A 23,731-nucleotide genomic window follows, 5' to 3' on the forward strand; every position below is an offset into this window, starting at 1 on the left:
AAATGTTTTTACAAAAGTTTTTCTTTGACAGTCTAATTTGGACTTTGGTGCCACATGTAGACTTTGTATTTCTGTTTTAAGTTAATGAAACTTCGGAGCTGTAGACATTTTATACAACCATTCACATCTATGGGCAGTTTAGGATCACCAGTTAAACTATCTGCATGTCGTTGGACTGAAGGACGAAGCCTTTAGACCCATACAGACCCACGGGGGGGGGGGACATGCACACAGAAAGGCCTGGTGGATTGAAACCCAGGACCTTCTCGCTGTAATGCAACAGTGCTAACTGACAGCTCTGGATTATATGTTCATAAATGTATAAATATGCAAATGTAAAGATGTAGAAATAAGTAAATAGTGGGATATTTGAGTATAAAATGTATTTTTACAATTGTAACCCGGGTTAAAAAAAATGCATAAATAGCAAAAGATAAGTGAAGTCTAAAAATATTGTAGCGGGCCAGGGCTGTTCGGGGTTTTGTTATTGACAGTTATGTTCTGTTGCCATGGTTACAGGTGACGCTCTCTCTGCGACTGTGTGTTTCCGGGTGAGAGAGCGCCATTTTTGTGTTGTTGTTGTTGTTGCTGTGCTGTGGCCGCGCTGAGCAGTTGGCTAGCGGCAGTGTTCTCCAGTAAAAGCAGAATAAACGGCTGTGCTCCCTGGCTAACACGGCGGGAAGCAAGACCGAACGAAACCTCTGTCTACTCCTTGTCTGAGCTCGCCACATTGGTGTCAGAAGTGTGATAGCTCACCCTCGCCGGAATGGAGAGAGACACTCAGAGGCTGGAGCAAGCCGTCGAGGAGAGCATTCGCTGCTTGGGAAGTGAGCGATTGAAGAGAGAGCAAGCGAGCGGCCATGTAAGTCCCCCGACCGGTCCTGATGAGGCGAGCGCACCGCGGCAGTGGCCCATCGCGACCGACGCTGAGACAGTGCTTCATGGGCTGCCTTTGTCGACCGACACGCCGGGCCCCCGACAGCGAGCAGTGATGCCTGCAACGCCAGCTAAGGTACCAAAATACAACGGGCTAACCCCGCTAGAGCCCTACCTCTCACAAGTACGGCTAGCTGCGAGGCATAATGGCTGGAGCGATGAAGAGGCTGCTACACACCTAGCGCTAGCATTGGAAGGAGATGCACTGGAGGTACTCCTTGACCTAGCCCCGTCAGAGCAGCATGAGCTCCAGGCCCTCACCATAGCACTCGAGAGGCGATTTGGGCAGCGGCACTCCACTGATCAGAGCAGGGAGCAGCTGACCAACCGGAGCCGTAGGCCGGGGGAGAGCCTGGGCACCTTTGCAGCGGATGTGTTGCTGTATGCTCGTCGTGGCTACCCAGAGTTCCCAGCAGCAGCCCGTGAGGAGCTTAGCCTTCATGCTTTCCTGCGAGGACTTTTCCCAGAGCGACTACGCCAACACGTCCGCCTGGCCATGCCTCAGACTCTCCATGAGGCGCTCCTTGAGGCTGAAAGGGCCGAGCTTGTGCTCACATCGCGACCTGACCAGCAGTTGCGCCCCCCAAACTACCCTCAAATCAGAGCCGCAGACTGCGACAGTGAGGGGGAGGTCGTGGGGATATGCCAGCCGCAGCCCTCGGTGCCCTGGAGGCGTCCCCGTCGACCGACCAACCACTGCTACCGGTGTGATGAGCCTGGCCACGTGGCGCGCGACTGCCGGGCGCCCGCCCCCCGCCCCAAAGGCCAGAACTATGTGGCCTCAGGGGGATGAGAGGGGGAGCGGTACAGCGAGGGGACCACCGCTCCAGCTTCCTGCCCCCCTCCAAGAACGATGCACGGTGGCGGGCCTAGTCGGGCACCTCAAGGGACTCTACCTGAGCTGCTGTGTTGAGGACCAGCCCTGCCAAGCCCTGGTGGACACGGGGTCCACCATTTCCCTAATACGACCTGGTGTGTTTCCTGGAACATCCGGGCCGCTTGTGATGGGTTGGTCGCCCACCGACACCCAGCTGATGACAGTGACGGGGGAGAGAACTGACATGCGGGGGAAGAAACCGTTGCGGATCCGAGCGAAGGATCTGGAGCTGGTGCACGACTTCTGGCTTGCTGACATCCAAGATCAGTGCATCATTGGCCTTGATCTGCTGACCCGCTGGGGGACCTGCATTGACACCGCGAAGCTGGCTATCACTCTTGGTACAGAGACTCTGGCCCTCCAGTGCGGCCAAAAGCAGGGAACCAGAGACTGCAGGCAGACGCGGCTGGTTCAGCACACCATCGACACCGGCTCTGCTCAACCCATCTGTCTGCGCCCATGCCAGCTGCCCCTCTCGAAATGGCAGGGAGAGCGGGCCCAGGAGGCACGGGGCGTGGCTACTGCTCGGGCCACAGCCGGCGGAGGGGGATGGCTCTCGTTGACCATGCAGCAGCTGAAGCAGGAGCAGGAGGCTGATGCGACGTTGGTTCAGGTGGGGGCCTGGCTGGAGGCAGCACGACGCCCAGGCTGGACAGGGGTGTCAGGACAGGGGCCTGAAGTGAAGGCCTACTACTCCCAGTACAACAATCTGGAAACCCACGACGGCCTCCTGTACCGGAGATGGCGGGCCCCCTAACAGGGCAAGGATCTCCCGCAGCTGTTGGTGTCTCGGTCGCTGCGGTCGCAGGTGCTCGAGCTTGTCCACGGCTCGGTGGGGGCCGGCCACTATGGGAATGCTAAAACTCTCCGCCGTCTCACGGGACAGTTCTACTGGCCTGGTTGTCGACGGGATGTGGAACTTCATGTGCACTGCTGTGACACCTGTACGGCACGGAAGGGCCCCACTCAACGCTCCACTGCCCCCCTGCAGCAGCATCGGGTGGGGGCCCCGATGGAGAGAGTGGGAGGAGACGTCCTAGGGCCTTTCCCCGTCCCCGAGGCAGGAAACCGGCGCGTGTCGGTGGCCAGGGACTGCTACAGGAGGCTGAGGGAGCGGCCGCGAGTGGTTCATGACTACACCCACCAGGCCCAGGTCAGCGCCGGAGTACGACAGAAAAGAGCCTGCGACACCAGGTGCCGAGGGGGAGCTTTCGTGCCTGGCGACAAGGTTTGGGTGTACTGCCCGGTTCGCAAGAGAGGGGTGTCCCCCAGGCAGTGCGGTCACTGGCAAGGGCCGGCGGAAGTCGTGGGGTGGCTAACAGAAGTGGTGTACCGGATCCGCATGCCGGGCCCAGGGCGCGTGGCGGTGTTGCACCAGGACAGGCTCTCACCGTACCGCCCGCCCGCTCCAGCAGCCGCCGGGGCAGGGGATGCTGGTGGCACCCCAGGTTCTCATCCAAGTGACTCTTCCCCTGCTGGTCGAGATTGGCCTGCGCGCCGAAGGAAGACACATGGACATTTGCAGGACTTTGTGTTGGGTAATGGGGTTGTCGGGGACGACTGACCCCTTAGGTGGGGGCTATGTAGCAGGCCAGGGCTGTTCGGGGTTTTGTTATTGACAGTTATGGTCTGTTGCCATGGTTACAGGTGACGCTCTCTCTGCGACTGTGTGTTTCCGGGTGAGAGAGCGCCATTTTTGTGTTTTTGTTGTTGTTGCTGTGCTGTGGCCGCGCTGAGCAGTTGGCTAGCGGCAGTGTTAGTGTCGGTTAGCTAGTGACAAGACACTAAAGTTTCAGCGTGAAGAAGGTGAAGACAACCTGTTGCCTGGATTAATCTGGTGGGAGTTGCATGTTTCACAAGGTACTGAGTTGATTCATTTTTTGCTCTTTGAGTGAAATACTTCCAGTTTGGAGATCGTTTTGGATTTATACGTTCTGGAGCAATACAGGCCTGCAACGTAGGGTTTAATTTCGCCAGCTTTATGTTTAGTTTGGGACAGTATAACCTGTGGTTTTAATTGTATGTGAAGATTCCTTGTACAGCTGGTACAGTGCTGTGTGAGTGTTTTTTGGGTTGCGTGAATGCCTAACCCTGCCGTATTATTATTTTATTGTTTTTCATTATTTTGGTAAATGAAAAGAGGGTTGCAATTGTCTACTTTACATTGTGTATGGCATGATTTACTACACTGTTAGACACTGGTGTTCATTTTAGCATGTAGTGCTACTTTTAAGAGGTAAGCTTCATTGATCCCAAATAATAGAAGTTACAAAGTTACACTGGGAAAAGAACCCAGAACCCACTTATTTAATAGCGTTGCATAAATAAGGGCTACAAAATGTAAAATCTGAGAAACTGAAGTTGTTTACATGATATTGTGTTTTTATGTGTTGATGTTCAGTCTCACAGTTTAGATTTGTGCACACCTGGTTGTTTCCAGTCACTCTGCTGGTAGATTCTAAATATCAGTAAATTACCAGGTTTAATGTGTTTGTTTTTATTAAACTTTTTATTGTTGATTTTCAGTCAAATTGACACTAGGATGAAAAAATGTGATTACCATTAACAAGAGCAATAAAACCAAGACAGCTTTAATGATCATTTTATATTTCTATAAGTCTGCTGATGGTATATTTTTTTATTTGAACAGCTCCTCCTAAGCCCACTGTGACCCTGCAGCCATCCTGGACTCAGATATACAGAGATACCACAGTCACTGTCAGATGTGAGATTCAAGGAGGTGAAGGAGCTCAGTGGACGTATGAATGGAGACAAAACCAGTTAAACACACCTCCAACATCCAGTGTATATACAATCAACAGAGTTACTGAGTCTGATGGTGGAGAATACAGCTGCCGGGGCAGAAGAAGCTCTTCCTGGACAGAGTGGAGTGATAGCGCCCCATTGAAAGTAATAGGTGAGTTGGACATATTTCACACATTTTAATTTATACTGCACAATGTTTCATCAGCTCAACCAAACACTTTGTCTTTCAACGGCACTGTAGGTTTATTTTGTGTTTAGGATCAGAAGTAGTTTATAATAATAAATATTAATGAAAAATAAAGGTGTTCGTGAGTGTTATAATGTCTTTAATGATACTACAGCTAGAAGAAGAACCTCCAGTGTAGAACAGATCCATTAGTGGATCAGTGGTTTAAGGTTCAGTTCATGGAAAATCAGTCAGAGCCACAAGAACCTGTTTGTTATACAATAACTACAAGTGTGACACACTCCAATGTCCCAAATCAGCAACTGCACGAGTTTCACATGATGACCTCATCAGAACTTTTAGAAAACGTTTCTCACATGATAATTTCTTCCAGTCTTCTTAATCTGCTGTCAACTCATGAAAAAATAATCTGTAATTTTTGGAATCTGAACAAAAGATGATAACTGTGCAAAGTAAAGATTTGCACATTTTACTAAAAATGTTGTGTTACAGTTTGAAATAGACTCTACTCTTATGTTATAAACAGCAGAGTTTTTATGTTTCTCTTCTAACTGAATCATTCTTATGTAAACAGTTCCCATTAAGCCCACTCTGACCCTGCTGCCATCCTGGCCTCAGATATACAGCGGTGAGACAGTCACTGTCAGATGTGAGATTCAGGGAGGTGAAGGAGCTCAGTGGACGTATGAATGGAGACCAGACAAGTTAAACACACCTCCAACATCCAATGAATACAAAATCACAGTTACTGAGTCTGACAGTGGAGGATACAGCTGCCGGGGCAGAAGGGACTATTCTTTAACATACTGGAGTAATATCATCAGACTAACTGTATCATGTAAGTTGGAGATGTTTCATCCAGCTCTAATACATGAAGTGCAGAACAAATGATGAAGCTGTTTCAGCTGGTAAACCACTAAGAACAACAGTTACATCCAATATTTTCTCTTATGTATTTGTATTATTTTTATTTTTTTTAACTTCCTGTTGCACCAACATATGATGCAGTTACTTCAGTTGTTTTTAACACGTTCTATTTATATTTGAAATGAATCTTAGAGGTTTCAGGTTTTAGTTAAAGAGTCTGCTCTCATGACAAACACACACTGCATCTTTTTCACTTAATGAACTCTGAACTGCAGACGACAATATGGCCTCATTTTATTGGACGCTGGTCTGTGCTGGTATGTTAATAATTCAGATTAATGATATTAATTATAACTTATCACTCACACTCTACCGAAGGGTTTTCATTTTATCACTAAAATGATCTGAACCAAATTAATAAAAGCTCATTAATGTCAGACTTTTTTGGCAAATGCAGAAAAATTAATTTCCACAAACCTTTTGACTTGTTAGGATTTGCATAACTTAAAGACTCAGAAGTGTTTGTTTCCTTATTGGGTCATCTTCTTGTGGCACTGTAGATGTCGCCCTTTTTAACTGAGTAGTCAGAATTAATCTGTCATCTAAAGTCAGATAAAAATAAATATCTGTAACCTACTCTTGTTGGGTTCAGTTAGGATCGTAAGGAGACTGGCAGTGGTAACTCAACTTAGAGAAGAAAACCTCCACTCAAAATGAGACACTGACAACAACTTAAAGGAAAAAATTAGTTTTGAGTGTATTCAACCATTTATATTGCTCAGAAACATGAACAAAAAACATTTAAGTGTATCAGGTACTGTCCATTTCAGTTGAGTGCACTTATTATTCAATATTTGACACAAAAAATATAGAAAAACTTTCCAGTGTACATTAATTTATGATCAAAATCACAGAATAATATAAATAAAAGTAGAGCAACAATATAAATAAATATCTCTTTCTGTCCAGTTCAGGTTAGTTTGAACTCTTATCTGTGTTAACTACAAGTTAACCTGTGTTAGCTCCTTTAGGGTTAACCAGATTTCTTTCAGCTGCTCTTCAAACTCTAATCAATATAAGTTGACTTAGTTCACTCACTAGACCTGCAGAGTGGCTGGTTAGTTATAATCAGTAACACAGTGAGTTACCAGTACAACACCAACACAATGAATGGAATTACAACACTGAAAGCACAAAATCAGCTGTCCACAGATTTACAGAGAAACCTTTCACAGTCACAGTCTGGTGTGGAATCAGTTCTTGGATTAAGTCCTCTGTGTGTCGCAGTAACAGAGATTATGGTGGAGTCCTACCACAGTTCAGAAGTGTGAGTCAGCTTCCTGATCTCTGGATAAGTTGATCCAGCAGGAACAGAAGAGTTCAGTGGAAGTTCAGATCTCTTAGGCGTGGATCACCATCGAGGTTCAACAGTCTCAGGTTTCAGTGCCGAGATCTGCACTCGGCTAATAAACCTGATCTGTTGTGCAACACAAACACTGAAGTCTTATTCCAGCATTCCTAACAGCTCAGCTGGAAATCACATCCAAACTGCTAATTGTAATGACAGCAATGTGACTTCAACATCAGATTTAGTAAAGAACAAGGACATAGCATGCTAACTGACACCAAAGAAAACCAACTGTGACTCAACAAATCCTCATTCAAAGTCCATCAAACAGATTTTATCCACCAGGATTGAAGTTGGACACCATCACTGTCAAAGACTGGAAATAAAAATGCATCTGTTCACAACTTGCTCTGTTGTTGAATCTCTTCCCCTCACTCAGGTTTCTCCTGCTTGCTGTGGTTACACTGATTGGCTGTTACTGATAAATTTAATAAAGGAACAATACACCAAAAACAAAAGTACAAAATAACACTACTGAAATTAATCCTGCTCACACTCATTTAGGAAGAAATCTCAAATGTTCAAAATACAATCAGATCATATTAACCAAGTTACTTTCTCATTATGGATCAATAAACTTAGTCATGCTTCAAATTAATTATTCAAACCATGCATGTATGTAATTAACTGTAAATACAAATAAGTCATAGTGTTGATCAAACTGTTATCATTTACATATTCCCATCCAGATCTTTAAATTGTTCTGATTCAGTCATTTACTTTTATGTTCTTGTTCTAAACTGAACTGCAGCTAAACCAAAGGCTGAACTGAGAGCTGATAGGACAGCTGTTCCAGTAGGAGGCAGTGTGACCCTGACCTGCTCTGTGAGCCCATCATCATCATCATCTAGATGGAAATACTACTGGTACAGAGATTGGAAATCTAATGAAGCTTTGACAAATGAACAAATCAGTGTCTCAGAGGGAGGACTCTACAGCTGCAGAGGAGGAAGAGGAGAACCAGTTTACTACACAGAGGACAGTGAGTCAGTCAGGATTGTCACAACTGGTGAGTTTATATGTAACTTTCGACAAAGCACTACATCTGATAGTAACTGAACCTTTTTCTTGTCATTTATTGTTTTTATTGTACTTTCTTGAACAGTAACAGTCTCAAACAGGCCTGTTGTGACTCTGTATCCAAACTGGTCTGAGATATACAGAGGAGAGACGATCACTGTCAGATGTGAGATCCATGGAGGAGACACTGAGTGGGATTATGAGTGGGAAACAAACAGCACCATAAAACCTCCAAATCAAACTGAATACAGGATTAGATCTGCTTCATCATCCAACAGTGGAAACTATCGCTGTAAGGGCAGAATGAAAAGTTCACAGCATAAAACAACAGAGTGGAGTGATTCAGTCACACTGACAGTTTCTGACAGTAAGTCATATTTGCTTTAAGCTGTTTGAACACTTTGTAAAATGTTCATATAGACTGAGATTATTATTCTTTGTATAAACTGAGCTCACTGTTCAGAGACTGTACTACATGTTCACTGAGAGAAAATCTTTGTTGAACAGATAAACCCCATCCTGTCCTCACTGTGTCTCCATCATGGCTGAGTCCTGGAGCCTCAGTAACTCTGAACTGTCAGGTTGAACATCCGTCTGCAGGATGGATCTTCTACTGGTATAAAGCTGTTCCTGATCTATCAGAGAAATCCTCCAGTTATGAGCTGCTACCTGATGGCAGTGGGACTGCACAGGACTCCTACATCATTCATGGACAGACACACACAGCAGGATATGTGTGCAGAGCTGGAAGAGGAGACCCAGAGTATCACACTGATCACAGTCAACCAGAGTTTGTCTGGTCTGCAGGTCAGTTTGTTTCTCTCTGTCCTTTCAATGAGCTCATGTTAGGTCATCATTTTTATTCACCAAGATTTAGACCATTAAAATCTCCTTTCCATGACAACCATTGATGTCTGTGTACATTAAAACTCCCCAAAAGAAGAACTGAACTGAATATTTTCCTTTCTCTCTGTGATCAAACCAAACTGAATTTCCTTGTTTCTTTTTTGTGTTTTTCACTTTTTATTTAATGTGATAACATGAAAAACAAAAGACATCTATGAGATTTTAAATGTTTTCTCTTTGAATACTTTTACTTTGATATTTAAACTCATGTTACTGTTTGTACTGATTATTGTTACTTAGTGCACAGACAGGATTTACACAGTTAAGACTCTTTGTTTAGTGCTCAGGTAGGTGTTCAGATAAAAAAGTCAAATATAGTTAATAAAGAAACAAAGATGTCAGCAGGCAGGTTAACAGCTCTGACAAATACAAGAAAAACACTGACTACAGATGGACGCTAGAAGAAGACGTCACAAATAACAGCTGCTGTTATTGTTCATTTAAAATATCCTTCAAAGGTTTTTAGTTTTGGTCCTGCTGCTGCAAAATATCTCACTGTAGAAGGAATCTGTGAAACAGACAATATCACAGAATTATGACAGAAACATTACAGCAAATGACTGAAGTGTGTTCAGAGTGATCTGTATCAGGTGGATAATGCTGAGAGTGATGACTCAAAGCTCATGATGTCACATGACGTGTACCAAGCTCTACATGAGCTGCCAGCAGATAAAGCATGTGGGTTAGATCATCTTAAACATGTCAGTATTCGGCTCCTTTGTTTTCCATTGATTTGACTGTCTGTGTGATTCAGGGCTTGTTGTCAGACTCAGTGTTGTCTGTTCTATTAGTGCTGATCAGGGTTAAAGCTGGTAAAGTCCTGATAATTATATGTCTTTAACCTCAGTCAGTATAATATGAAAAGTTTTAGAAAGAATTCTGCTGACAGATTAAACATGTTTATTAACTCCACTGATAACCAGCTTGGCTTTAAATCTAAACATGGTCTTGGTCTGTATGTATTCTTTGATTCTTTTTTTGTTTAATATTTATTTTATGTGAATTTCTTTATGTGGGTTTATAATAAAGATAATAAAGTTTTCAAAAGAAAAATCATAGTTTGACCAAAAAACACTGCATTTTACTGAAATAATATCACTAATCTTCACAAAAAATCTTCAAACAAATATTTTCACTGTGATATTTTGAATGCTAACATCTGTGAGCTTTGTCTCTTCACTGCATGTTGTTTCCAGATGTTCATTCAGCAGCGTCTCTCACAGTGAGTCCTGACAGAGTGCAGCACTTCACCTCTGACTCTGTCTCACTGACCTGTGAGGGAAACTTCACTGAGTGGAGAGTGAGGAAGTTCTCTGAGGATGGCCGACTCTCTGACTGTAGGAGAATGACTGGATCCACATGTAACATCATCACATCAGAGTCAGATACTGGAGTGTACTGGTGTGAGTCTGGATCAGGAGAGTTCAGCAGTGCAGTCAACATCACTGTACAGAGTATGTTATTATACATTTACTTCTTGGATCTGAGTGATTTAGACGTCACATGAACATTTGTCTCAGCTTTGCTGTATGTGAAGTAATTCTATGTGGCAACACAAACAAATGAGAATTTCAGACAATTTCAGGCAACGAAGCATCAAAATATTCTTGGTTCTTGGTGTCATTTCACTCAATCTTTTCATAATCCTGTTTGTCAAAATTTGCCAACAGTATTTTATATTTTCTCATTCAGAATAAAACTCTAAAAAGTTCAACATCTCTGTCATCAGATAAGATGAACTTCTATTGTCTCCATTCAGAGAAATTTAGTGGAACACGTCATGCAAAATATCACAAAAATACAAACATTTACAATTTCACCTTTAACCATTCTGCAATTGTATTGATAATAATTTCACTCCTGCAGGGAAGACTAAGGGAGCATCCCAACTATATTTCCAGTCTGTCTGTGAAGGTTCTCAGTCATCCAGGTCATCGTAGTCAAAGGAGTTTGCAAAGAAAAGCGTCTGGACTTCTTTGAGTTGCTTGAAGACGTCGGATGAGAGGTGAAACGTCTTCAAGCAACTCAAAGAAGTCCAGACGCTTTTCTTTGCAAACTCCTTTGACTATATTTCCAGTCCACTTAATCAAATTTTGAATTTGGGGTCTGAGCTTGACAGAAAGTTTGACAAACCATGTAATGATATCATTGGACAACAGATTCAACAATCTCCCTATAAAATGGTAACATGATGCATTTATTTACTCCATGGACCCTCAGCCTTCTAAAAAAATACAAGCACTGACTACACGAATGATCCACATGATGAACCCACTGTAACTGAACATCTAAACACTGAAATGTTGTCACTTGTTCAAACTTCTCTCCAGTAAATAAAACCAGGCTGAGATCTCCGAAAGGAAAATCTCAGAAAATCTCTTTGAAGCCAGGTCTGCATGTAGATCATGAGACACGACTCACAGCTTTTTCTAAAAGTGTGCACCAGCTGATGTGACTGAAACAATTGTGTGTGATTGTTTCACAGATGATGGTAATGGTCCTATCCTGGTGAGTCCTGTTCATCCTGTGACTGAGGGAGCTTCTGTTAGTCTGAGCTGCAGTTTGAAAACACAAAAAATACTTTCCAATGTGTTTTTCTATCACAATGACAAACTTATTCAAAATGATACCCGAGGGGAGCTGAAGATCTCTGCAGTGTCAAAGTCTGATGAAGGTTTCTACAAGTGTCAGTACTCAGGAAGAGAGTCAGCACAGAGCTGGATGTCAGTTAAAGGTGAGCAGGATCAAAACATTTATGGATTTTTGTAAAAATGATTTTCATGCTTGAGAAGGAACATTAGATTGTCTGTTTAAGGGCTTGAAGTCACCTGGATCTTTTTTGTAAGAACTTTTATAAAATCATGTTGTGAAATATGCAATGAAATAATTATACTTTATTAATACTCAATTACAGTAACTGTGTCAGGAGCTGACAGCTTTTTATCTCCTGTGTGGTTGATGGTTGGACTGGTTTGTGGAGTCTCTCTCATTATTATTCTCCTGCTCTTGTTGCATCGCTGCAGACAGTCCAAGTGTAAGAGCCTCTTCTTTTCATGCTGTATTAGAGAGTTTATTTACTACATACACTTTAATTATTCACACATATACATGTATTCTGATCTCATGACACTAAATATCAGTGGAAAAATTTATACATACTTTGTCATGTGGTGTGAGCAGAATCATCTGCAGCTCAACATGGCAAAGACCAAGGAATTGATAGTGGACTTCAGGAAGACCAGGAAACACCTGTATATATTGTGCTATTCTTAGTTCGTGTATTGTCTGTCTTTGTTAATGTTTGTTTATAATGGAGCACTGTAACGAAAAATAATTTCCCCTAGGGATCAATAAAGTATTCTGATTCTGATTCTGATCACAAACATGTGTAATAACATTTGTCTCTCTCACAGGTTCATGCTTCACCAGGTTGGTAAAATACTTTTTTATTATTATTTTAAACAAACATCAGTTACTTTTGAGTTTATTGTGTTTATTTTTATGTTTTAGGTCGATCCAGTCTGAGAGTCACAGTCCGGGCTCCTCCACAAATCATGGAGTCAACCGGGATGAAACTCATGTGTACGACTCTGTTCATCCTGGTCAGCATTTAAACCGATCTTAATTATCATTATTAATATTGACTTTTATTAAACCTCCATTAACACAAACATTTGTTAGGTTCAGTTTGTGTTCAGCAGTTTTTCAAAGAACATTTAAAGATCTTACAGTCCTGGTTTTGACTCACACAGTGTTTCTGTTTTTGCTCTGATCTTTAGTGTAACTGTAATAAAATGATTAATGTGAGCCTGGCTTGTATTTTTCTTTAGGTACTGCTGACGTCTATGCATCAGTAACACGTGAAAAACAGAAATGGTCAGTATATGTGCTGAAAAGCACAGAGCAGTTAGAGACGAAACTTGTTTTTGATTTAATGAAACTAATTCCATGTGACATGTTTTTATAATATTTCAGTCGCAGATAACTACGAGGACATCACCTACTCTCTTAATGAGTTTAAAGATCTTAGAAGAGTGAGTACATAAAAGATTTTAATTTTAAAGAAAACCTAGTTTAGAAAGTTTTGATTAGTACTAAATAAATTTGTGTGTGTGTGGGGGGGGGGCAGCAATTTTCTCATGTTAGAAAAGACATTTATTTACAGACATTTATTCAAATGTATTATTTTACTAATTTCATCTTTTTAAATCTTTTTATTTAGTGAGATGGCATAAACAGTTAAACACCAAACAAATGAAAAATAAAAAAAATATTCATAGTTCTGTGCAAGCTACATGTTTACTGTACCAGCCAAAATAATCTATTAAAGGCGCTATTATCATCACCGTTTGAATAACCCACATGGACAGATATGCTACAGCACATTACAGTGATAGCAAAGTGCCACTGCCCTAAAAACCATATATTAGTCTGGACCAAAGCCAAATGGATAATAAAGTTGTATTTTACTCTAATTACTTCTTTCAATATTAAGCATGCAAACTTATCACTTGGACATTTCTGATTAAACTGAACAAAGTATGAGCTTACAGTGCCTTTAAAAAGTATTCATAGCCGTTGAACTTCTACACATTTTGTCACCTGTTTTTTATTGATATTTTCTGTGATATACCAATGCAATGTAGCACATAATTGTGAAGTGGTATGAAAATGAGCACATAAAAATCTGAAAAGTGTGACGTGCATTTGTTTTCAGCCACCTATACTCTGATACCCCAAACTAAATCCAGGGCATTCAATTGCCTTCAGAAGTCACCTATTGAGATAATAGAGTTCACCTGTGTGTCATTATAAATCAGAGGTCCCCAAAGTGTGGGGCCTGCCCCCTAGGGGGGGCGCAGAGCCATTGCATTGGGGGGCGCGGTATGAAGAGAACAACAAAAACAACAACAACAAAAAAAAAAACGCTTGGACACTGCTAGCATAATGGACAGGTTTTTGACGGGGCTCCTACACAAACACAAAGCAGAAGATAAAGCATCGCTAAGTATGTTTCCAAACCAACCTCCTGCCAAGCCAATGACTAGAAAATATGGTGAAGCATATCTTCCCTTTGGCTTCACTTGCACAAGTGCCAAGGTAGGTCTCTGCCAAAGAATTAGTTTTCCCTGCATCGGGAGCAGCGCTGGGCTCTCCAAATCACAGACAAACAGTATCCCACATTTTTGTTGTTTTTAGTTCACAAACACTTCTTGTAATGACTACTCCTCACATTTTGGAGATGTTGGCTCTTTATACAGAAAAGTTACAGCGGGATACAAATAATATCAGGCTGATCCTGCCGTAATTTGTTCTCCCTGTCCAAATCACGGACAAACAGTATCCCACAGTTGTTTATGTTTTTAAACCCATTTTGCACAGAGAGGCATTTTTGAAAAATTTATTGATAGCAATGTTGAATATTATTACACAGGAAAAAAACAACTACACGTAAAATAATAACACCATGATGCGTCTGCCTTTCTAAATGCACGGACAGTAACTGCGTGTGTATATGTAAGCCTGTAAAAACTGAAGATAAAAATACTGTTACTGTTAATGTTACTATCTGCAATTGTAGAAATTCATCTCATGTAAACAATAACGTGACATTCAGTGTGACGTGAAAAACCCCCCCACTGTTATAAATACACCTTTGTTAGAGAACATTAGTGAACAAACAGCATCATGAAGACCACGGAACTCACCATACAGGTCAGGGATGAAGTTGTAGATAAGTTTAAAGCAGGGTTAGGTATTAAAAAAAATATCCTAAGCTTTGAACATCTCAAGGAGCATGGTTTAATCCATCATCATCATCATCAAAAATCAAGCGTTGGTCAATAAAGTAAAAAGTAAGTCAAAAAGAGAGCAGCTCACTAACTGCAACCACACAAACACACAGCTCACTACCTTCTTCTTCTTCTGTATAGGGTTTATTGGCGGTTGGCAAACAGCAAAATGGTGCATTACCGCCACCAACTGGTGTGGAGTGTGGACCGAAATGACAAAAAATAAATAATTAAACAAATAAATTAATTAATTAAAATAACAGCTCACTAGCTGTAACCATTCACATGGCACTCTGGCACAGAGCTCACCTGTCCCTGGGCTTAAATCCCTTTAATTACTGATGTGAGTCAGCTGTGTAAAAGAGAAAGGTGGCACCTCAGGCAAAAGAGATTGTAGGACACGCCCACACAGGCGCCTTCAGGAGGAGGCCCTGCTAGGGCCGTAACAGTGTAAGTGACTATATCAGAATCCAAACTATGCAGCTTAACCAACGCAATGAACCAGTCAATCTCTCAATATCAGAGCATCCCATCGAGAAGAGCCCTCCACCATCAGCTAAGTACATCATTAAAGATGAGAATATTATGAAAGGGCAGCACGGTGGCATGGTGGTTAGCACTGTTGCCGCACAGCAAGAAGGTTCTGAGTTCAATTCCACCATCAGGCCGGGCTCTTTCTGTGTGGAGTTTGCATGTTCTCCTCGTGTTTGCGTGGGTTCCCTCCGGGTACTCCGGCTTCCTCCCACCGTCCAAAGACATGCAATTTGTGGGGATAGGTTAACTGGATAATCCAAATTGCCACTAGGTGTGAGTGTGAATGGTTGTCTGTCCCTGTGTTGGCCCTGCGACAGACTGGCGACCTGTCCAGGGTGTCAAAATACAAAGAGAGCTTTATTGGTTGGTTATCCCCGCTTTTCCTTTTTCACTTCCTTCATCTGCTATCAAGCTAAAACAAGAAACGATCCCAGCTTTGCTCTTTCTGGAAGCAGTCCTGTCACAGAAAAGCCTATCTCACGCCACACAAATTTAAGAACCCCAGTCTCAGTGCATACGACCAAAGTCGTTTCTGATGCCCCACAAAATGATCCAGATCCTAGAGAGGATATATCCAAGCATTGCCCCATCCATAAAAAACCCCACCCCTTAAAGAAATGCCGTGGGTTCAGGCTAAAGACTATTGAAGAACGCAAAACGTACTTGAAAGATCAAGGCGTCTGTTTCAAATGCTGCGCATCCACATCTCATCTTGCACGAGACTGCAACGTTGTCCTGAAATGTGATGAGTGCAACAGTGACAAGCACATCACAGCTCTTCATCCTGGTCCACCACAACTGTCCACCAAGGCCTCAAGTACCCCAACAGATGACGGCGGGGAGCCGAAAAAAGAGGACACTACCCCAGAACCAGTTGCAAGACCTCTGTGCACTGAAGTTTGTGGCGACTGTGCCAAGTCGAAATCTTGTTCCAAGATATGTCTTGTTAAGGTTTACCCTAAAGAGTGCCCACAACAAGCCATCAAAATGTATGCTATGCTCGATGACCAGAGCAACAAGTCTCTAGCCAGGTCAGAGTTCTTCAACTTATTCGGAATCGAAGTTGGCTCATACTCCTACACCCTGAAAACTTGTGCTGGCTTAGCCGCAACCTCCGGCAGGAGAGCAAATGGCTATCAAATCGAAGCAGTAAATAGTGAAGTTAGCCTTGCGCTACCAACACTGATCGAATGTGACGACTTACCAGATAATAGTGATGAAATACCGACACCTGAAGCTGCCCTCCATCACCCGCACCTCAAGAGCCTTGCTAGCAAAATCCTGCCTCTTGATAACGATGCCCAGATCCTTCTTTTGCTTGGGAGAGACATTCTCCAGGTTCACAAGGTGAGGCAGCAGGTCAACGGTCCTGGTGATGCACCCTTCGCTCAAAGGCTTGACCTTGGATGGGTCTTAGTAAGTGACGTGTGTATGGGAAAGGTTCATAAGCCTATTGTCCACTGTTATAAAATGAACATACTGGAAGACAGAAGACCATCATTGTTCAGACCCTGTATGAGCCACATCCATCTCAAGCAAATGGTCAACTCCAGTCAAATCAAGGGACTCTCACGCAGTTGCCGTAGCACTACAGTGGACGATGACTCACTCGGCAACACAGTCTTTGCAAGAACAGCGGATGATGACAAGCGTGCCTTCTCCATAGAGGACGAACAGTTTCTGCAGATAATGGGTGATGAGGTTTTCCAAGACGAGTGCAATAGTTGGGTGGCTCCTCTTCCCTTCAGGGCCCCCAGACCACCTTTGCCCAACAATCGTGAGCAAGCAATAACCCTCCTCTTCTCATTACTGCGCACACTAGAGCGTAAACCACGGATGAAAGACCAGTTCATTGCCTTCATGCATAAGGTCTTCGACAACAATCACGCAGAACCAGCCCATCCACTCCCTAAAGGTAAAGAGTGCTGGTATTTGCCGATGTTTGGGGTCTATCATCCCAGGAAACCCGTCCAAATCAGAGTTGTTTTCGACTCAAGCGCACAATGCAATGGCATCTCGCTGAACAACGTGCTACTCACCGGACCAGACTTGAATAATGGTCTAATGGGAGTCCTTATTCGTTTTAGGAGAGAGCGAGTAGCAATCATGGCTGACATCGAACAGATGTTCCATTGTTTTGTCGTGAGAGAAGACCACCGAGACTACTTACGCTTTCTGTGGTATAGAGATAATGATCCCAGCAAAGATATTGTTGAATACAGGATGAGGGTTCACGTATTTGGCAACACTCCTTCTCCAGCTGTGACAACATACTGTCTCAGAAGAGCTGCAAAGGAAGGAGAACAGCAGTAATTCAATTTCAATTCAATTCAATTTTATTTATATAGCGCCAAATCACAACAAAAGTCGCTTCAAGGCGCTTTATATTGTACAGTAGATAGCACAATAATAAATACAGAGAAAAACCCAACAATCATATGACCCCCTATGAGCAAGCACTTTGGCGACAGTGGGAAGGAAAAACTCCCTTTTAACAGGAAGAAACCTCCGGCAGAACCAGGCTCAGGGAGGGGCGGGGCCATCTGCTGCGACCGGTTGGGGTGAAAGAAGGAAAACAGGATGAAAGACATGCTGTGGAAAGCATGTACGGGTCAGACACCAGACATTTTGTGGAACGCGAGTTCTATGTAGACGATGGTCTTGTTTCCACATCCACAGAGGAAGAGGCAATTTCTCTGCTACAGAGAACCCAAGCATCTCTCTCTGAGTCAAACCTGAGACTGCACAAGATCATGTCCAACAGCGTTGATGTCTTGAAAGCCTTTCCTGCAGGAGATCATGCTAAGGGCATTAAAGATCTTTACTTGGATGGAAACGCAGTACCCACACAGCGAAGCCTTGGATTGAGTTGGGATGTTAAAAGGGACACATTCACCTTCCAAGTGTCAGTCAGTGACAAGCCGTTCACACGACGCGGAATTCTCTCCACCATAAACAGTCTTTTCGACCCTCTCGGCTTCGTCGCTCCTGTGACTGTTCAAGGCAAGTCGTTGCTGAGAGAGCTGACCTTAGATGGAACCGACTGGGACAGTCCACTCCCTCAGGGCAAATGTAAGGTTTGGGAGACATGGAAAAATTCGTTTCAAGAACTGCAACATCTTCATATCCCTCGAGCGTATACCACCACCTCCTGTTCCAATGCCAGTCGTATAGAGATATGCATCTTTTCAGACGCTTCAACCAAAGCAATTGGTTGAAGACAACAGATGCAAATGACCAGATTCATGTGGGTTTCATTCTTGGGAAAGCTAGACTTGCACCACCAACTGAACCTACCATACCCAGACTGGAGCTGTGTGCGGCAGTGCCAGCCGTAGAAATTGCTGAGTTTATCATTCAAGAGATCGATATCCAAATTGATGCAGTCACCTTCTACTGTGACAGTAAAGTAGTGCTGGGCTACATTCATAATCAGTCCAAACGTTTCTATGTGTATGTCCACAACAGGGTCCAGAGAATCCGCCAGTCCACACAACCGAATCAGTGGAGGTATGTACCTACGGAGCATAACCCAGCTGACCATGCTTCTAGGTCTGTTCAAGCGTCACAGCTCACCAGAACCAACTGGTTCACGGGTCCAACATTTCTATACAAGTCACAGCCAAGCAGCGAGCAAATGAGACTTTTGAGCTTATCAACCCAGACGCAGATGTTGAGATACGACCACAAGTTACAACCTGTGTTACAGGTCAAAAGGACAAGTTGCTGGGTTGTGAGAGATTCACGAAATTCTCTTCCTGGAAGTCCATACGGAGAGGAGTTGCAACACTCATCCATGTGGTTTGTTCTTTTAAGGCAAGCAGCCGAGGAACCAACAGATGTAATGGTTGGCATTGGTGCCGTAAACCTCTCACAGCTGACGAGTTGTCCAAGGCAACTACAGTGATTCTTCTTGCTGTGCAACAAGCTTCTTTCCTTGAAGAGTTAGATGCTCTCTCCAAGGGAGCCGATGTTTCCAAGAGAAGCTCTCTAACTAAACTCAACCCGATCGTAGATGCAGATGGTTTGCTAAAGGTTGGAGGCAGGTTGACGTTAGCTGACTTAAGCGACAAAGAAAGGCATCCAGTCATTCTGCCAGGCAAACACCATGTATCCACATTGCTCATCAAACACTATCATGAGCAGGTCGAGCATCAAGGTCGTACCATCACAGAAGGTGCCATTCGAGCTGCTGGTATATGGCTAGTTGGTGGCAAGCGATGCGTGAGTACTGTTCTTCATGGATTCAATTCAATTCAATTCAATTTTATTTATATAGCGCCAAATCACAACAAAATTCGCCTCAAGGCGCTTCATAGGTACAGAGAAAAACCCAACAATCATATGACCCCCTATTAGCAAGCACTTTGGCGACAGTGGGAAGGAAAAAACCCCTTTTAACAGGAAGAAACCTCCGGCAGAACCAGGCTCAGGGAGGGGTGGGAGGGGTGGCCATCTGCTGTGACCGGTTGGGGTGAGAGAAGGAAAACAGGATGAAAGATATGCTGTGGAAGAGAGACAGAGGTTAATAACAGATATGATTCAATGCAGAGAGGTCTCTTAATACATACTGAGTGAGAAAGGTGACTGGAAAGGAAAAACTCAATGCATCATGGGAATCCCCGGCAGCCTACGTCTATTGCAGCATAACTAAGGGAGGATTCAGGGTCACCTGGTCCAGCCCTAACTATATGCTTTAACAAAAAGGAAAGTTTTAAGCCTATTCTTGAAAGTAGAGATAGTGTCTGTCTCCCGAATCCTGAGGAAAGTGGGGAGGATCATCAAGGACTCCAGTCACCCCAGTCATAAACTGTTCAGACTACTTCCATCGGGAAGGACGTTCTATAGTATCCGGTCCTGTACCAGCAGACTGAGAGACAGCTTTTTCCACCAGGCCATCAGACTGCTGAACACTTCATAGACACCTCACCTTCACTACTGGAACTTCAACATTATGCACTCCATACTGTACATAAATGCCACTTGTTTTGCACAATATCCAACTACCAACCTCTGTATATTTTATACATTTTATTTTATTGTTTACTCTATTTAATTTGTAAAATATGTATACACACACACACACACACACATATATATACACACAAGTAGATATAATTAGATATACATATTTAGTATACACGTTCAGTAATATGCATACACTCTTCTATTGTACATATATTTATTCATATAACTCTCAGATTTACCCATTCTTATATTTTGCTTGTTCTTATGTTATTGTATTTTTGCACACCACTGTTGCTTGTGAAGCTCGCACACAAGAATTTCACTCACATGTACTGTACCAGTGTACCTGCACATGTGATGTGACAATAAAAGTGATTTGATTTGATTTGATTTAAAGGAATCAAATGTATGTGATAACGCCTCATAGTCCCTTGTGGTAACTCCACTGTGTATGATCGGGGTGTAGAGTGATTTTGGATAACAGTGCCTGGAGTTTTGAAATCACTCACCCAAACTTGCTCTCCTGGGGACAGGCTGCATAAAGGTTTTACACGGTGGCGCCTGTTGAAGTTTGCCATGTCTGTCATCCTCTTCTCCCTTTCCTTTTGAGCGAGCATTGCGCCATCCGGCAGCATAGGCTCCAGCTGCAATGGAAGTATCGGCAGTGTGGTTTGCAGATGTCTGCCCATTAAAAGCTCTGCGGGGCTGTATCCGGACTGCAGTGGTGTAGCTCTATGGGCAAGAAGAGCTAGATAAGGATCAGCTGCTTTTTTCAGAAGATTTTTTTACAGTCTGTACAGGACGTTCTGCTTCCCCATTACTTTGCAGAAACTTGGGACTGCTTGTAATGTGCTTAAAGCCGTATGCTGCTGTGAAGTCTGCAAAGGTTTGACTTGAATACTGTGGCCCATTATCAGACATGAGGACGTCTTTGATACTGTGACAGGCAAAGAAAGATTTCAGGTGAGTAATCACATTGTTTGATTTTGCTCCGTTTAACAAAGCAATCTCAACAAATCTAGAGTGATAGTCAACAGCGAGAAGGTAAGTTTTCCCCCCTAGCTCGAAAAGGTCTGTGCCCACTCTCTGCCATGGGCGGGGAGGGTACTCTGTTGGCATGAGTGGCTCACTGTGATCGTGTCTTTCTTGAATGCACGTTCTGCATTTGAGCACCATCTCAGAGATTTGTTGACACAGCCCGGGCCACCACAGTCTTTGGCGTACACGAGCTTTACATTTTACAACACCTTGATGTCCTTCGTGTAGTTTTTCCAGCACCTCATTTCTCATTGCTGAAGGAATGACAAGCCATGTATCTTTTAGCAAAAGGCCGTCTTTAACAGTGAGCGTGGCTCGGTCAGGCCAGTAATTTCTCAGTAAAGGGTCTTGTTTTGCATGTTCTGGCCAGCCTTGGGTGCACATGTCCATGACACGAGCACACACACTGTCCCTTTTCAGTTGTTTCTTCAGTGTTTGCATATATGATTAACTGACAGGCATTTTTGCTACAATACTGTCCACATATGTCTGTGCTTTCCATCAGCTCTTTGTCTGACATGTTGATTGGTTTTTTTCAGAGGCGAGCGGGACAAAGTATCTGCTGTCCAGAGCAATTTTCCTGGAGTGTACTGCACATTGTACGAGTAACGCATGAGTCTCATTCTGAATTGCTGGATCCTGGGTGGCAAGAGATCCAGAGCTTGTCTTCCCAGTAAGGAAACGAGACGTTTGTGGTCCGTTTCGAGACAAAAATGTTTTCCAATCAGAAAATCACGAAATTGCTCACGCCCATGTAGACGCCAGTGCCTCTTTTTCCACTTGTGCGTATCGTTGTTCAGTAGGAGAAAGGGACCTCAACACATACGCCACTGGTCGCCATCCTTTTTCCCACAGCTGCAAAAGAACATCTCCGAAACCATAGGATGAAGCATCTGCTGATACTTTAATGTCTCTGTTGGGGTCATTCATTGCAAGCACTGGAGGTGAGGTCAGGGCATCTGTTAATGTTTTGAAAGCTCTCGCTTGGTCCATTCCCCAGTACCATGCATTCCTTTTGGAAAGAAGATCTTGCAGGGCTTTGTCTTTTTCAGCTAAATGGGGGATGAACTTGCCCACTTGATTCACCATGCCCAGAAAACTGTGCAACTCTGACACATTAGTTGTCTCCACCATTTCTGTAATTGACTCCATTTTCTTCGGGTCTGAGCAGATTCCTGTATCCACTATGATGTGACCCAAGAAAGCGACCTTGCTCTGGGAAAGCTCGCATTTTTCAACATTCATTCAGCGTTATGCCTGCTTTTTCCAATCTTTGCAGTGTAGCATGGAGACAGAAATCGTGCTCCTGATGGTTAGGTCCCCACACCAACACATCATCAATGTGACACACCACTCCTTCAATGACCTCCGCCATTGTGCGCTGAAAGTGTTTGGGTGCTACCCGAACGGTAGGCGAATAAAATGGAACTGCCCAAAGGGTGTGATGAAGGTGGTGAGTTTGGCAGACTCATCGGACAGGGGAATCTGCCAGAAGCCCATGTTGGCATCCAGTTTGCTAAACCCTTTGGCTCCTGCGAGCATTCCGAGACTTTGTTCAACCGATGGCAGCACATATTTTTCCCTGCACACATACTCATATAGTCTGGTAAAGTCTACGCAAAGTCTCAGCCGAGGGCTGTTTTTCTTTGGAACAACAACCATGCCGACACACCAATCTGTTGGTTCCTCAACTCGGGTAATGACACCAAGTTCTTCCATTCGTTGGAGTTCCTCCTTTACTCTTCCCATTAGAGGCAGAGGAAACCTTCTAGGAGTTTTGAGCGAGTGCGGCACAGCGTTTGGTTTGAGTTTAATGTGATAGGCCCGCTGCACTTTCCTGAGACCATTGCAAAGTTTAGGGTAAGTAGTCTTCAGAGTGTCAATTGAAACCATGTCAACTCGCACCAGCAGGCCAAGAGCTGTAATGGCGGGCAGGCCTAGCAGTGGGGTGCTCAGTCAGTTTTCTTACAAAATAGACCTTCTCTGTTCTCTGTTTTGCTCCGTAGTTGAGCTGTAGCTTTGTAAAACCTGCAACGTCCAGTGGTGTTTTTCCAGGGCCTAACAAAGGTTTTTCTGGCTGCTGGAGAACTGGTCTTTGTTCATTAGCAAAAATCTTTGACAAGTCCGAGTCAGCTATTACAGTCACATCTGCTCCAGTATCCAGTTTGAAAGTAATTTTTGCATCTTTCACTTGTATGTTGGCAGACCACGCCTGCGGCCGTCATTGGAAACTGAGCCTAGGAAGAAACCTTGCTCCTCTTCCTCCTCAATACTTTGTACTGTCTTGCTTTGTCTGCAGACACGCTGGTAGTGACCTTTTTTTCCACATAAATGACATTTTGCATCATTTGCTGGGCACTCGGGTTTCGGATGTGGAGACCCTCCGCACTTGCTATTTGTCTCTTGCTATATTGCGTTTGTGTTTTGAAAGT

General features: G+C 43.6%; 2 protein-coding genes and 1 long non-coding RNA gene across 3 annotated transcripts in view; 2 read left to right on the plus strand and 1 right to left on the minus strand.

The window, feature by feature from the left end:
* LOC109198185 (low affinity immunoglobulin gamma Fc region receptor II-b) overlaps positions 1 to 23,731 on the minus strand; it is a 997,390-nt gene that overhangs the window by 766,027 nt on the left and 207,632 nt on the right. The window lies entirely within an intron of this gene.
* LOC109201287 (obscurin) overlaps positions 1 to 23,731 on the plus strand; it is a 493,328-nt gene that overhangs the window by 387,390 nt on the left and 82,207 nt on the right. The gene's annotated exons all lie outside the window — the stretch shown is intronic.
* On the plus strand, positions 10,237 to 11,555 carry LOC112846474 (uncharacterized). Its single transcript, XR_003219460.1, has 2 exons — positions 10,237 to 10,421; positions 11,453 to 11,555. It is a non-coding gene; the product is annotated as an uncharacterized LOC112846474 (long non-coding RNA).

This window comes from Oreochromis niloticus, linkage group LG3 (genome assembly GCF_001858045.2).
Source record: "Oreochromis niloticus isolate F11D_XX linkage group LG3, O_niloticus_UMD_NMBU, whole genome shotgun sequence".
NCBI classification, from domain to species: Eukaryota; Metazoa; Chordata; class Actinopteri; order Cichliformes; family Cichlidae; genus Oreochromis; species Oreochromis niloticus.